The sequence below is a fragment of the Dermacentor albipictus genome, chromosome 10 (assembly GCF_038994185.2).
Source record: "Dermacentor albipictus isolate Rhodes 1998 colony chromosome 10, USDA_Dalb.pri_finalv2, whole genome shotgun sequence".
NCBI lineage: Eukaryota > Metazoa > Arthropoda > Arachnida > Ixodida > Ixodidae > Dermacentor > Dermacentor albipictus.
The window spans coordinates 86,402,044-86,419,918 of record NC_091830.1 but is presented as its reverse complement, the minus strand read 5'-3'; positions in this window follow the sequence as shown (position 1 = coordinate 86,419,918).

Sequence of the window (17,875 nt, the reverse complement as noted above, 5' to 3'; positions counted from 1 at the left end):
CCTGCGCTGGAGGACTACAGGGCGTGCCAAACAAAGGCGTTTTCGTACGCACCCTCCACATGCATACAGCCTCCGGGGCCGGGTGTGAACCCGCCACATTGTAGCAGAGCAGCACAACGCCTTAAGCCACTGAGCTACCCCGAAGGGTGCCAGACAAGGGTTTTTGACCCTTATATGCGTGCTGTTAGATCGAAGCAGGACTTGTTGGCCATTACATAGAGGCAGTGCAGGACGAACCAAGGGCGCTCAGATGCCAAACTGAGGGAGTGGACCATACAGTTAGCGCAGAAAGAAAACAGGCCAGTACAGATCACGTGATGGTGTCACGTGACCACCCCAACCTCTCGCTACCCCATGTATGATTCCTAACCATACTGGCGTGGATATCAAACGATCGGGCTTCAAACAGGATTTCCGATGGTACGCACTTCGCTTACTTCGGACCACGTTGAAGAGTCACGTGACATCACGTAACTTAAGGCAGACCTTCTGTCATTACCAATCATGCCGATATGGATATAGAACGATCGGGGAAATCAAAAGCTATGCGATGGTGTACACGCATTTAATGTCAAATCACGTGGTAAAGGGTGTCACGTGACCTCACGTATCCTTCGCTAGCCAATGCATGATTCCTAACCATGGTGACATGGATATCTTACGATCGGGCTTCGAACATGATTTCCGATGGTACGAACTTCGCATACTTCAAACCAAGTTGAAGAGTTACGTGACATCACGTAGTTTAGCCAGACCTTGGGTATTTACCAACCCAACCGGTATGGATATCAAACGAACGGGGCAATGCAAAGCTATGCGGTGGTGTACATGTAGTTAACGTCAAATCAGGTGGTAAAGGGTGTCACGTGACCACACGTACCTTTCTTTAGCCCATGCATGTTTCCTAAGCATAATGGCATGGAGTTCAAACGGTCGGGCTTCGAACACGGTTTCCGATGGTACGCAATTCCGCGCACATCAGACCACGTGGAAGAGTCACGTGAGATCACATAACTTTAGCCAGACTTTCGGTAATTTCCAACGTTACCGACATGGATATCAAACGAATGGGGCACTGAAAACCTATTTGATTGTGTACACGTTGTTGAGGTCAAACCACGCGGTAAAGTGTGTCACCTGAGCGCACGTACCTTTTGCTCGCCCATGCATGACTTCTAACCCTACTGACATGGATATCAAACGACCGGGCTTCGAACAAGGTTTTCGAAGGCACGCACTTCGCGCACTTCAGACCAGTATTGCACATGTGTGAGTGAGGATCCACTCCGTCAGACATTGTTTCAGACCACGTGGAAAAGAGTCGCGTGACATTCCTTAAGTTTAGCCAGACCATGGGTAATTACTAAGCTTGCCGACATGGATATCAATCGAACGGGGCCATAAAAAGTTATGCGATGTTGTACACGTAGTTAATGTCAAATCACGTTGTAAAGTGTGTCACGTGATCTGTCGTACCTTTCTCTAGCCGATTCATGATTGCTAACAATACTGATATGGATATCAAACGATCGGGCTTCGAACAATGTTTTCGATAGAGCGCTCTTCGCGTACGTAATACCACGTGACAAAGAGTCACAGGACATCACGTCAAATTAGCCAGACTGTGGGTAGTTATCGAACGTACCGAGATGGATATTAGACGAAGGAGGCATTCAAAGGCTATGCGATGGTGTACACGTAGCAAATGTCAGATGACGTGACAAAGAGTCACGGGACATCACGTCAAATTAGCCAGACTGTGGGTAGTTATCGAACGTACCGAGATGGATATTAGACGAACGGGGCATTCAAAAGCTATGCGATGGTATACACGTAGCAAATGTCAGATGACGTGCTAAAGGGTGTCACATGACTTCACCTACCTTTCGCTAGCTCATGCATGGTTCCTAACCATACTCACATGGATATCAAACAATCAGGCTTCGAACAAGATCTCCGATAGAACGCACATCGCGTACTTCGGACCAAGTGGAAAAGAGTCACGTGACATCACGTAAATTTGACCAGGCCATGGGTAATTACCAACCATGCCGACATGGATGTCAAACAAATGGGGAAATGCAAAACTGTGTGATGTTGTACACTTAGTCAACCTCAAACCACGCGGTACTGGGTGTCACGTGACCACACATACAATTTTCTAGCCCATTCATGGCTGCTCGCCATATGGACATGGATATCAAACAATCAGGCTTCGAACAAAGTCTTCGATGGTACGCACTTCGCGTACTTCGGACCAAGTGGAAAATAGTCACGTGACATCACGTAACTTTGACCACGCCATGGGTAATTACCAACCATGCCGACATGGATGTCAAACAAATGGGGAAATGCAAAACTGTGTGTTGTTGTACACATAGTCAACCTCAAACCACGCGGTACTGGGTGTCACGTGACCACACATACCATTTTCTAGCCCATTCATGGCTGCTCGCCATATGGACATGGATATCAAATAATCGGGCTTCGAACAAAGTCTTCGATGGTACGCACTTCGCGTACTTCGGACCAAGTGGAAAATAGTCACGTGACATCACGTAACTTTGACCACGCCATGGGTAATTACCAACCATGCCGACATGGATGTCAAACAAATGGGGAAATGAAAAACTGTGTGATGTTGTACACATAGTCAACCTCAAACCACGCGGTACTGGGTGTCACGTCACCACACATACCATTTTCTAGCCCATTCATGGCTGCTCGCCATATGGACATGGATATCAAACAATCGGGCTTCGAACAAATTCTTCGATGGTACGCACTTCGCGTACATCGGACCAAGTGGAAAATAGTCACGTGACATCACGTAACTTTGACCACGCCATGGGTAATTACCAACCATGCCGACATGGATGTCAAAAAAATGGGGAAATGCAAAACTGTGTGATGTTGTACACTTAGTCAACCTCAAACCACGCGGTACTGGGTTTCACGTGACCACACATACCATTTTCTAGCCCATTCATGGCTACTAACCACACGGACATGGATATCAAACGATCGGGCTTCGAACATGATTTCCGACGGTACGCACTTCGCGTACTTCAGACCACGTGTAGGAGTCACGTGACACACGTACCTTTAGCCAGACCATGGGTAAATATCAACCAAACCGACATGGATATCAAACGGACGGCGCAATCAAATGTTATGCTACGGTGTAGATGTAGTTAACGTGAAATCGCGTTGTAAAGGGTGTCACGTGACCTCAGATAACTTTTGCTAGCACATGCATGATTCCTAACCATACTGACATAGATATTGAGCGATCGGGCTTCGAACAATGTTTCCGATGGCACGCTCTTCGCGTACGTAATACCACGTGACAAAGAGTCACGTGACATCACGTAACTTTAGGCTGGCCATAGTTTATCACCAATCATGCAAATGTGGATATCCAACGAACGGGGAAATCAAAACCTATGTGATGGTGTGCACGCAGTTTACGTCAAACCAAACGGTAAAGGTGTAAAGTGACAAGACGTACTTTCGCTAGCCCATCCATGATTTCTAACCATACTGACCCGGATATCGAACGATCGGGCATCGAACAAGGTTTCTAAAGGCATGCGCTTAGCGTACTTCAGACCACGTGGAAAAGAGTCGCGTGACATTACGTACCTTTAACCAGACCGTTGGAAATTTCCAAGCATACCGACATGAATATGAAATGAACGGGGCAATCAAAAGCTGGGCGATGGCGGCACGTAGTTAACGCCAAATGACGTTGTAAAGTGTGTCACGTGATCTGACGTACCTTTCGCTAGCCCATGCATGATTGCTAACAATACTGACAAGGATATGAAGCGATCGGGCTTCGAACAAGGCCTCCGATGGTATGGCCTTTGTGTACGTAATACCACGAGAAAAAGAGACACATGAGATCACGTAACCTTCATCATCATCATCATCAGCCTAGTTACGCCTACTGCAGGGCAAAGGCCTCTCCCATATTTCTCCAACAGCCCCGGTCATGTACTAATTGTGGCCATACCGTCCCTGCAAACTGCAGCAACTGCATGCCATACAAACGTAACCTTAGGCTGGCCATAGTTTATCACCAATCATGCAAATGTGGATCGCCAACTAACGGGGAAATTAAAAGCTATGCGATCATGTACACGTAGGTAATGTCAAACCACGTGATAAAGGGCGTCACGTGATCTCACGTGCCTTTCGCTAGCCCAGAATGATTTCTAATCCTAGTGAAATGGATATCAAATGATCGGGCTTCGAACATGATTTCCTATAGTACGCACTTCGCCTACTTCGCACTACGTTGAAAAGTGACGTGACATCAATTAACTTTTGCCAGACCTTGGGTAAATACCAACCATAACGATATGGCTATCAAACGAACGGTGCAATCAAAAGCTATGGTATGGTATAGATATAGATAACGTCAAATCACGTGGTAAATAGTGTCACGTCCTCTTAGGACCTAAATGAAATTCTAACTCAGTCACCTTTTGCTACCCCATGCATGATTCCTAACCATACTGATATGGATATTAAACGATCGGGCTTCAAACATGATTTCCTTATGGTACGCACTTCTCGTACTTCAGACCACGTTGAAGAGTCACGTGACATCACGTAAATTTATCCAGACTTTCGGTAACTACCAATAATGCCAATATCGATGTCCAACGATCGGGGAAATGAAAAAGCTATGCGATAGTGTACAGGCATTTATTTTCACATCACGTGGTAAAGGGTGTCACGTGACCTCACATACCTTTCGATAGCCCATGCATGATTTCTAACACTAGTGACATGGATACGAAGGGATCGGGCTTCGATGAAGGTTTCCGATGGTACGCACTTCGCGTACTTCAGTCCACGTGTAAGAGTCACGGGAGATCAGGTAACTTTAGCCAGGCCATGGTTAAATATCAAGCATACCGACATGGTTATCAAACGAACGGGGCAATAAAAACCTATGCGATAGTGTAGATGTAGTTGTCAAACCACGCGGTAAAGGCTGTCATGTGGCCACACGGACCTTTCGCTAGCCCACGCACGATTTCTGACCATACTGACATGGATCTTCGTTCACTTGGTATTCGCGATGTATTTAGCCGCAGTTTATCTAGATTTGTTGCTGCAATGTAAGTTGAACCTGGACTTTGTTACGTGTTAGAGAGTATACGGAGCTAGGACTTGCAAAACTATGCGTTCATGGTTTGCTTATGCAGAATACTTTGTCTGCTCTGGTTTGGGTCAGCCCCGTTAGCAAAGAGCAGCACATTAGTTAATCATCCATTCCCTGCAGCACTCTCTCCTGTACGAGCCAGAGCGAAGCGTAGGTAAAAAAGAGAGCTAATATATATTTAACTCTATATTGTAGAGTGGATTGGCGAAAATGACGAGTTTACGAAGTCACAAAGTCGTTTTAATGCTTGATGGACAAGGTGTACTGAAGGCACTGGGCAGTGGGCATGACCGGACATACTGGCGAACGAAACGGTACATACCGCGCCAGTAGTACCGAAGCTGGAGGCGAGAGTATGTCTTTAATACACCAGCGTGGCCGCATTGTGGGTCGTCGTGGAACGTGGCGCAGATGTCGGAGCGGAGGTGTCGGGGTATAACAAGCAAACACTTACGACCGCTGGAATTGTAGTTGCGGCGGTACAGCAGGTTATCTCGAATGATGAAGTGCGTGGCTTGGCGACGAAGCGTCCGAGAGGTCGGTGCTGGCGAGTGGCTGGACAGGAAGTCGATAAGCGAAGAGATCCATGGGTCTTTGCGCTGCTCTGATAGCATGTCGGAAATGTTGAGGGCGAAGGCACCGCAGGTATAAATAGGCGAGCGGACAGGACCAGAGGGCAGGGGTGACCGGGATTGAGCGTCTGCGTCTGAATGCTTTCGGCCTGAGCAATAAACAACGCGGATGTCGTATTCTTGTAGGCGCAATGCCCAGCGGGCAAGCCGACCAGTTGGATCTTTTAGAGAAGATAACCAGCATAGGGCATGATGGTCGGTCACGATGTCAAATGGACGCCCGTACACATAAGGACGGAATTTGCCGATAGCCCAAATGATGGCCAGACATTCTTTTTCAGTAACCGAGTAGTTCGCCTCGGCTTTGGTAAGGGTGCGGCTGGCATACGCGACGACGTACTCTTCGAAGCCATCCTTGCGTTGTGCAAGGACAGCGCCGAGCCCGACACCACTAGCGTCCGTATGGATCTCAGTTGGAGGAGAGGGATCAAAGTGTTGCAGTACTGGAGGCGAGGTGAGAACGCGTCGCAGTTCTTGCAATGCGTCGTCGCATGCCGAGGACCAGGCTGATAGGTCAGAACTGCCGGTAAGAAGCTGCGTCAAGGGGGCAATGATAGAGGCGAAGTTACGGATGAAGCGTCGGAAATATGAGCACAGGCCAATGAAGCTGCGAAGCTGTTTCATGGTGGTTGGTTGAGGGAACTCGGATACGGCGCTAAGTTTTGTGGGGTCCGGAAGGATACCGTCTTTTGACACTACATGGCCGAGAATAGTAAGCGTACGAGCGCCGAAGTGGCATTTCTTAAAATTTAGTTGCAGTCCTGCAGTGGAGAGGCACGCAAATACTTGCTCGAGGCGGTTGAGGTGCGACGCAAAGTCGGTGGAAAAAACCACAATGTCATCCAAGTAGCAGAGGCACGTTTTCCACTTCAGCCCTCGAAGAATGGTGTCCATCATTCGCTCGAAAGTGGCAGGCGCGTTGCAGAGACCGAACGGCATGACAGTAAATTCATATAGCCCATCAGGCGTTACGAAGGCCGTCTTTTGACGATCGGCCTCTGCCATTGGCACTTGCCAGTACCCGGAGCGCAAATCTAGCGAGGAAAAGAATTCCGCGCCCTGCAGACAGTCCAAGGCATCGTCGATGCGCGGCAGAGGATAGACATCTTTGCGCGTTATTCGGTTAAGGCGGCGATAGTCGACGCAGAACCGAATGGAGCCATCTTTTTTTTTAACGAGGAGAACCGGAGATGCCCAGGGACTGTTAGAGGGCTGGATGATGCCACGCTCCAGCATGTCTTCAACGTGCTGGTCGATGATACGGCGTTCAGCAGCCGACACACGATACGGACGCTGGCGCAATGGTGTTTGTGGACCGGTGTCGATACGGTGAACGACTGCGGACGCTCGGCCCAAGGATGGTTGGTCAATGTCGAATGAGGAACGAAAACGTTGGAGGAGCTTGATAATTTCTGTGTGCTGCGCAGGTGTGAGTTCCGCGTCGACGGCACGAGCGAAGACGTCTACAGGGGCATCAGTCGCGGCCGGAGGAGTGACGGAACAAATCGGAAGTGATGCCGAATCACCAAACGTGGTGGCCGGGAGAACGCTGTCGAAAGCTTCAGCGGTACCCAGGCACTCGCCGCGGAGTAGGGATGATGGGCAGGCGGACGGATTGCACACGTAAAGGGCAGCTGAACCGTCGCAAAAAGTGACGACAGCAAACGGAAGCAGAAAGTTCCGGCGGCGCGCACAAGTGGCCGACGGTGTAAACAGAACAGATGAGTTTGCAGCAGAGTTACATGACACAGGAACCAGAGCGGCGGAGAAAGGTGCGATATCGATGTCGGAGGCGGCAACAACTTTAGGAGAAGAATGGTCGTCAGGGTCGAAGCACGGCACTGATAATGTAAGTTCGGCACGAGCGCAGTCGATAAGTGCTTGATTGACAGATAGGAAGTTCCATCCAAGAATAACGTCGTGTGACGAACGAGATAGGATGACAAATTCTATAACATACATAACGTTTCGAATGACAACCCGTGCTGTGCACGACGCTGAAGGCTGAATGCGATGCGAGGTTGCCGTACGCAGAGAAAGAGAGGTAAGGGGAATGGTCACTTTGTTCAAATTGCGGCAAAGCTTCTCACTAATAATAGAAACGGAGGCTCCGGTGTCGATAAGCGCGTGTACGGTGACGCCGTCTACGGACAGTTCAATTTCGTTCGCCGGGTTAGAATAAGGCCTTGAAATGTTCGACGTAAACGCAGTTCTGGCCTCTGGAACTGCGACTGTTAGTTTTCCTCTCGGGCTGGGCTGGGTCGGCGAACCATCGGGGAAATGGATCGGCGACGTGGGGAAGGTGACCGACGGGCATCGAAAGGGAGGCGACTGTAAGATGAGTCCGGCGGAAGGCTAGATGGGTCCTGACGCGGAAGTCGAGAAGGCCTGTAGCTTGAGGCGCCGCCACTGTCAGGTAAACGGGGGCTGCGACGGCGGCAAAATCGTGCTACGTGGCCCGGAAAATGGCAGAAATAGCATATTGGCCGGATGTCGGATGTACGCCACGGGTTGACGACAGGGGCTCCAGCGGCCGAGTAAGGGACGACCATCGGGCGTGAAGGTGGCGGCGGCGGCACATGGAAGGTGCCAGTGGCCCGGTAGGCATCAGAAGCCGGAGGAGCGTAAGGCCGGGCGACGACGTCAGCGTACGTTAGCGGCCCAGCTGCAGGCTGCGGAGGAGGGGCAGATGGCAGCGCCGCGGCAACTTGGGGTGTGCTAGTTCCGATGCGAACGTTCATTCCTGCTCTGGTTGAACCGCCCACTCGAAGCTCACATCGAAAACAGCGCGAGAATTCTCTTGAAGTAATTGTTTGAAACTGATTGCGTTAGAAAGCTTCGTGATTGTCTTGTTCCACCACAGGGTCTGCCGCCAGCGTAGTTGTTCTGCTTCTCGCTCGCAACTGTTATGCTGGCATGCCTCTTCGCTGCTCATAACCGCCAAGCGTTCTTCACGGACCAGCAAATTGTCGTCTTCTGCGGCATTACATTAAGCGTCTAAGGAAGGTGTAGTTTCTGTGTTCGGCGCTTTTATGAAGACCCATATTTTTCAACACTCAATGTGCGCTTTAGTCGTACGTCGTTCACTCGGATACAATGGTCGGCCGATTCTGGAGGCGACGTCTACGCTAGAGCACTGGAACCGGCTTTTTCATTGTCTGTTCAGATTTATTTAATACTTGCCTCTTGTTCTGCCGGCACATCCCGGCGCCGTTCCACATATGAAATGAGAGGAACTGGCCTAGAATGCGCAAATACACAGGTGCCCAAGTTGTCTATTCCAGCCAACAACTATGGTGGGACATATGCATTGGCCCAAGTTGTCTACTTCTAAAGGGACAAGCAATAATTGCGTTGAAATGCAAGAAAACCAGGCAAAATTATTTCCCCGACCCCCACAAACTTAACAAGACATCAAACTTAACAAGGAAACAAGCCCTGCGCTGGAGGACTACAGGGCGTGCCAAACAAAGGCGTTTTCGTACGCACCCTCCACATGCATACAGCCTCCGGGGCCGGGTGTGAACCCGCCACATTGTAGCGCAGCAGCACAACGCCTTAAGCCACTGAGCTACCCCGAAGGGTGCCAGACAAGGGTTTTTGACCCTTATATGCGTGCTGTTAGATCGAAGCAGGGCTCGTTGGCCATTACATAGAGGCAGCGCAGGAAGAACCAAGGGCGCTCAGTTGCCAAACTGAGGGAGTGGACCATACAGTTAGTGCAGAAAGAAAACAGGCCAGTACAGATCACGTGATGGTGTCACGTGACCACCCCAACCTCTCGCTACCCCATGCATGATTCCTAACCATACTGACGTGGATATCAAACGATCGGGCGTCAAACAGGATTTCCGATGGTGCGCACTTCGCTTACTTCGGACCACGTTGAAGAGTCACGTGACATCACGTAACTTTAGGCAGTCCTTCTGTCATTACCAATCATGCCGATATGGATATCGAACGATCGGGGAAATCAAAAGCTATGCGATGGTGTACACGCATTTAATGTCAAATCACGTGGTAAAGGGTGTCACGTGACCTCACGTACCCTTCGCTAGCCAATGCATGATTCCTAATCATGGTGACATGGATATCTTACGATCGGGCTTCGAACATGATTTCCGATGGTACGAACTTCGCATACTTCAAACCAAGTTGAAGAGTTACGTGACATCACGTAGTTTAGCCAGACCTTGGGTATTTACCAACCCAACCGGTATGGATATCAAACGAACGGGGCAATGCAAAGCTATGCGGTGGTGTACATGTAGTTAACGTCAAATCAGGTGGTAAAGGGTGTCACGTGACCACACGTACCTTTCTTTAGCCCATGCATGTTTCCTAAGCATAATGGCATGGAGTTCAAACGTTCGGGCTTCGAACACGGTTTCCGATGGTACGCAATTCCGCGCACATCAGACCACGTGGAAGAGTCACGTGAGATCACATAACTTTAGCCAGACTTTCGGTAATTTCCAACCTTACCGACATGGATATCAAACGAATGGGGCACTGAAAACCTATTTGATTGTGTACACGTTGTTGAGGTCAAACCACGCGGTAAAGTGTGTCACCTGAGCGCACGTACCTTTTGCTCGCCCATGCATGATTTATAACCCTACTGACATGGATATCAAACGACCGGGCTTCGAATAAGGTTTTCGAAGGCACGCTCTTCGCGCACTTCAGACCAGTATTGCACATGTGTGAGTGAGGATCCACTCCGTCAGACATTGTTTCAGACCACAAGGAAAAGAGTCGCGTGACATTCCTTAAGTTTAGCCAGACCATGGGTAATTACTAAGCTTGCCGACATGGATATCAATCGAACGGGGCCATCAAAAGTTATGCGATGTTGTACACGTAGTTAATGTCAAATCACGTTGTAAAGTGTGTCACGTGATCTGTCGTACCTTTCTCTAGCCGATTCATGATTGCTAACAATACTGATATGGATATCAAACGATCGGGCTTCGAACAATGTTTTCGATAGAGTGCTCTTCGCGTACGTAATACCACGTGACAAAGAGTCACAGGACATCACGTCAAATTAGCCAGACTGTGGGTAGTTATCGAACGTACCGAGATGGATATTAGACGAACGAGGCATTCAAAAGCTATGCGATGGTGTACACGTAGCAAATGTCAGATGACGTGACAAAGAGTCACGGGACATCACGTCAAATTAGCCAGACTGTGGGTAGTTATCGAACGTACCGAGATGCATATTAGACGAACGGGGCATTCAAAAGCTATGCGATGATATACACGTAGCAAATGTCAGATGACGTGCTAAAGGGTGTCACATGACTTCACCTACCTTTCGCTAGCTCATGCATGGTTCCTAACCATACTCACATGGATATCAAACAATCAGGCTTCGAACAAGGTCTCCGATAGAACGCACATCGCGTACTTCGGACCAAGTGGAAAAGAGTCACGTAACATCACGTAACTTTGACCAGGCCATGGGTAATTACCAACCATGCCGACATGGATGTCAAACAAATGGGGAAATGCAAAACTGTGTGATGCTGTACACTTAGTCAACCTCAAACCACGCGGTACTGGGTGTCACGTGACCACACATACCATTTTCTAGCCCATTCATGGCTGCTCGCCATATGGACATGGATATCAAACAATCAGGCTTCGAACAAAGTCTTCGATGGTACGCACTTCGCGTACTTCGGACCAAGTGGAAAATAGTCACGTGACATCACGTAACTTTGACCACGCCATGGGTAATTACCAACCATGCCGACATGGATGTCAAACAAATGGGGAATTGCAAAACTGTGTGATGTTGTACACATAGTCAACCTCAAACCACGCGGTACTGGGTGTCACGTGACCACACATACCATTTTCTAGCCCATTCATGGCTGCTCGCCATATGGACATGGATATCAAACAATCGGGCTTCGAACAAAGTCTTCGATGGTACGCACTTCGCGTACTTCGGACGAAGTGGAAAATAGTCACGTGACATCACGTAACTTTGACCACGCCATGGGTAATTACCAACCATGCCGACATGGATGTCAAACAAATGGGGAAATGAAAAACTGTGTGATGTTGTACACATAATCAACCTCAAACCACGCGGTACTGGGTGTCACGTCACCACACATACCATTTTCTAGCCCATTCATGGCTGCTCGCCATATGGACATGGATATCAAACAATCGGGCTTCGAACACAGTCTTCGATGGTACGCACTTCGCGTACTTCGGACCAAGTGGAAAATAGTCACGTGACATCACGTAACTTTGACCACGCCATGGGTAATTACCAACCATGCCGACATGGATGTCAAACAAATGGGGAAATGCAAAACTGTGTGATGTTGTACACTTAGTCAACCTCAAACCACGCGGTACTGGGTGTCACGTGACCACACATACCATTTTCTAGCCCATTCATGGCTACTAACCATACGGACATGGATATCAAACGATCGGGCTTCGAACATGATTTCCGACGGTACGCACTTCGCGTACTTCAGACCACGTGTAGGAGTCACGTTACACACGTAGCTTTAGCCAGACCATGGGTAAATATCAACCATACCGACATGGATATCAAACGAACGGCGTAATCAAATGTTATGCTACGGTGTAGATGTAGTTAACGTGAAATCGCGTTGTAAAGGGTGTCACGTGACCTCAGATAACTTTTGCTAGCACATGCATGATTCCTAACCATACTGACATAGATATTGAGCGATCGGGCTTCGAACAATGTTTCCGATGGCACGCTCTTCGCGTACGTAATACCACGTGACAAAGAGTCACGTGACATCACGTAACTTTAGGCTGGCCATAGTTTATCACCAATCATGCAAATGTGGATATCCAACGAACGGGGAAATCAAAACCTATGTGATGGTGTGCACGCAGTTGACGTCAAACCAAACGGTAAAGGTGTAAAGTGACAAGACGTACCTTTCGCTAGGCCATCCATGATTTCTAACCATACTGACATGGATATCAAACGATCGGGCATCGAACAAGGTTTCTAAAGGCATGCGCTTAGCGTACTTCAGACCACGTGGAAAAGAGTCGCGTGACATTATGTACCTTTAACCAGACCGTGGGAAATTACCAAGCATACCGACATGAATATGAAATGAACGGGGCAATCAAAAGCTGGGCGATGGCGGCACGTAGTTAACGCCAAATGACGTTGTAAAGTGTGTCACGTGATCTGACGTACCTTTCGCTAGCCCATGCATGATTGCTAACAATACTGACAAGGATATGAAGCGATCGGGCTTCGAACAAGGCCTCCGATGGTATGGCCTTTGTGTACGTAATACCACGAGAAAAAGAGCCACATAACATCACGTAACCTTCATCATCATCATCATCAGCCTAGTTACGCCTACTGCAGGGCAAAGGCCTCTCCCATATTTCTCCAACAGCCCCGGTCATGTACTAATTGTGGCCATACCGTCCCTGCAAACTGCAGCAACTGCATGCCATACAAACGTAACCTTAGGCTGGCCATAGTTTATCACCAATCATGCAAATGTGGATCGCCAACTAACGGGGAAATTAAAAGCTATGCGATCATGTACACGTAGGTAATGTCAAACCACGTGATAAAGGGCGTCACGTGACCTCACGTGCCTTTCGCTAGCCCAGAATGATTTCTAACCCTAGTGAAATGGATATCAAATGATCGGGCTTCGAACATGATTTCCTATAGTACGCACTTCGCGTACTTCGCACTACGTTGAAAAGTGACGTGACATCAATTAACTTTTGCCAGACCTTGGGTAAATACCAACCATAACGATATGGCTATCAAACGAACGGTGCAATCAAAAGCTATGGTATGGTATAGATATAGATAACGTCAAATCACGTGGTAAATAGTGTCACGTCCTCTTAGACCTAAATGAAATTCTAACTCAGTCACCTTTTGCTACCCCATGCATGATTCCTAACCATACTGATATGGATATTAAACGATCGGGCTTCAAACATGATTTCCTTATGGTACGCACTTCTCGTACTTCAGACCACGTTGAAGAGTCACGTGACATCACGTAAATTTATCCAGACTTTCGGTAACTACCAATAATGCCAATATCGATGTCCAACGATCGGGGAAATGAAAAAGCTATGCGATATTGTACAGGCATTTATTTTCAAATCACGTGGTAAAGGGTGTCACGTGACCTCACATACCTTTCGATAGCCCATGCATGATTTCTAACACTAGTGACATGGATACGAAGCGATCGGGCTTCGATGAAGGTTTCCGATGGTACGCACTTCGCGTACTTCAGTCCACATGTAAGAGTCACGGGAGATCAGGTAACTTTAGCCAGGCCATGGTTAAATATCAAGCATACCGACATGGTTATCAAACGAACGGGGCAATAAAAACCTATGCGATAGTGTAGATGTAGTTGTCAAACCACGCGGTAAAGGCTGTCATGTAGCCACACGTACCTTTCGCTAGCCCACGCACGATTTCTAACCATACTGACATGGATCTTCGTTCACTTGGTATTCGCGATGTATTTAGCCGCAGTTTGTCTTGATTTGTTGCTGCAATGTAAGTTGAACCTGGACTTGGTTACGTGTTAGATTGTATATGGAGCTAGGACTTGCAAAACTATGCGTTCATGGTTTGCTTATGCAGAATACTTTGTCTGCTCTGGTTTGGGTCAGCCCCGTTAGCAAAGAGCAGCACATGACTTAATCACCCATTCCCTGCAGCACTCTCTCCTGTACGAGCCAGAACGAAGCGTAGGTAAAAAAGAGAGCTAATATATATTTAACTCTATATTGTAGAGTGGATTGGCGAAAATGACGAGTTTACGAAGTCACAAAGTCGTTTTAATGCTTGATGGACAAGGTTTAATTAGGCTAGTTCCGATGCGAACGTTCATTCCTGCTCTGGCTGAACCGCCCACTCGAAGCTCACATCGACAACAGCGCAAGAGTTCTCTTGAAGTAATTGTTTGAAACTGATTGCGTTAGAAAGCTTCGTGATTGTCTTGTTCCACAGGGTCTGCCGCCAGCGTAGTTGTTCTGCTTCTCGCTCGCAACTGTTATGCTGGCATGCCTCTTCGCTGCTCATAACCGCCAAGCGTTCTTCACGGACCAGCAAATTGTCGTCTTCTGCGGCATTACATTAAGCGTCTAAGGAAGGTGTAGTTTCTGTGTTCGGCGCTTTTATGAAGACCCATATTTTTCCACACTCAATGTGCGCTTTAGTCGTATGTCGTTCACTTGGATACAATGGTCGGCCGATTCTGGAGGCGACGTCTACGCTAGAGCTCTTGAACCGGCTTTTTCATTGTCTGTTCAGATTTCTTTAATACTTGCCTCTTGTTCTGCCGGCACATCCCGGCGCCGTTCCACATAGGAAATGAGAGGAACTGGCCTAGAATGCGCATATACACAGGTGCCCAAGTTGTCTATTCCAGCCAACAACTATGGTGGGACATATGCATTGGCCCAAGTTGTCTACTTGTAAAGGGACAAGCAATAATTGCGTTGAAATGCAAGAAAACCAGGCAAAAGTATTTCCCCGACCCCCACAAACTTAACAAGACATCAAACTTAACAAGATATCAAACTTAACAAGGAAACAAGCCCTGCGCTGGAGGACTACAGGGCGTGCCAAACAAAGGCGTTTTCGTACGCACCCTCCACATGCATACAGCCTCCGGGGCCGGGTGTGAACCCGCCACATTGTAGCGCAGCAGCACAACGCCTTAAGCCACTGAGCTACCCCGAAGGATGCCAGACAAGGGTTTTTGACCCTTATATGCGTGCTGTTAGATCGAAGCAGGGCTCGTTGGCCATTACATAGAGGCAGTGCAGGAAGAACCAAGGGCGCTCAGTTGCCAAACTGAGGGAGTGGACCATACAGTTAGTGCAGAAAGAAAACAGGCCAGTACAGATCACGTGATGGTGTCACGTGACCACCCCAACCTCTCGCTACCCCATGCATGATTCCTAACCATACTGACGTGGATATCAAACGATCGGGCGTCAAACAGGATTTCCGATGGTACGCACTTCGCTTACTTCGGACCACGTTGAAGAGTCACGTGACATCACGTAACTTAAGGCAGTCCTTCTGTCATTACCAATCATGCCGATATGGATATGGAACGATCGGGGAAATCAAAAGCTATGCGATGGTGTACACGCATTTAATGTCAAATCACGTGGTAAAGGGTGTCACGTGACCTCACGTACCCTTCGCTAGCCAATGCATGATTCCTAACCATGGTGACATGGATATCTTACGATCGGGCTTCGAACATGATTTCCGATGGTACGAACTTCGCATACTTCAAACCAAGTTGAAGAGTTACGTGACATCACGTAGTTTAGCCAGACCTTGGGTATTTACCAACCCAACCGGTATGGATAACAAACGAACGGGGCAATGCAAAGCTATGCGGTGGTGTACATGTAGTTAACGTCAAATCAGGTGCTAAAGGGTGTCACGTGACCACACGTACCTTTCTTGAGCCCATGCATGTTTCCTAAGCATAATGGCATGGAGTTCAAACGTTCGGGCTTCGAACACGGTTTCCGATGGTACGCAATTCCGCGCACATCAGACCACGTGGAACAGTCACGTGAGATCACATAACTTTAGCCAGACTTTCGGTAATTTCCAACCTTACCTTCATGGATATCAAACGATTGGGGCACTGAAAACCTATGTGATTGTGTACACGTTGTTGAGGTCAAACCACGCGGTAAAGTGTGTCACCTGAGCGCACGTACCTTTTGCTCGCCCATGCATGATTTATAACCCTACTGACATGGATATCAAACGACCGGGCTTCGAATAAGGTTTTCGAAGGCACGCACTTCGCGCACTTCAGACCAGTATTGCACATGTGTGAGTGAGGATCCACTCCGTCAGACATTGTTTCAGACCACGTGGAAAAGAGTCGCGTGACATTCCTTAAGTTTAGCCAGACCATGGGTAATTACTAAGCTTGCCGACATGGATATCAATCGAACGGGGCCATCAAGAGTTATGCGATGTTGTACACGTAGTTAATGTCAAATCACGTTGCAAAGCGTGTCACGTGATCTGTCGTACCTTTCTCTAGCCGATTCATGATTGCTAACAATACTGATATGGATATCAAACGATCGGGCTTCGAACAATGTTTTCGATAGAGCGCTCTTCGCGTACGTAATACCACGTGACAAAGAGTCACAGGACATCACGTCAAATTAGCCAGACTGTGGGTAGTTATCGAACGTACCGAGATGAATATTAGACGAACGAGGCATTCAAAAGCTATGCGATGGTGTACACGTAGCAAATGTCAGATGACGTGACAAAGAGTCACGGGACATCACGTCAAATTAGCCAGACTGTGGGTAGTTATCGAACGTACCGATATGGATATTAGACGAACGGGGCATTCAAAAGCTATGCGATGGTATACACGTAGCAAATGTCAGATGACGTGCTAAAGGGTGTCACATGACTTCACCTAACTTTCGCTAGCTCATGCATGGTTCCTAACCATACTCACATGGATATCAAACAATCAGGCTTCGAACAAGGTCTCCGATAGAACGCACATCGCGTACTTCGGACCAAGTGGAAAAGAGTCACGTGACATCACGTAACTTTGACCAGGCCATGGGTAATTACCAACCATGCCGACATGGATGTCAAACAAATGGGGAAATGCAAAACTGTGTGATGTACACTTAGTCAACCTCAAACCACGCGGTACTGGGTGTCACGTGACCACACATACCATTTTCTAGCCCATTCATGGCTGCTCGCCATATGGACATGGATATCAAACAATCAGGCTTCGAACAAAGTCTTCGATGGTACGCACTTCGCGTACTTCGGACCAAGTGGAAAATAGTCACGTGACATCACGTAACTTTGACCACGCCATGGGTAATTACCAACCATGCCGACATGGATGTCAAACAAATGGGGAAAAGCAAAACTGTGTGATGTTGTACACATAGTCAACCTCAAACCACGCGGTACTGGGTGTCACGTGACCACACATACCATTTTCTAGCCCATTCATGG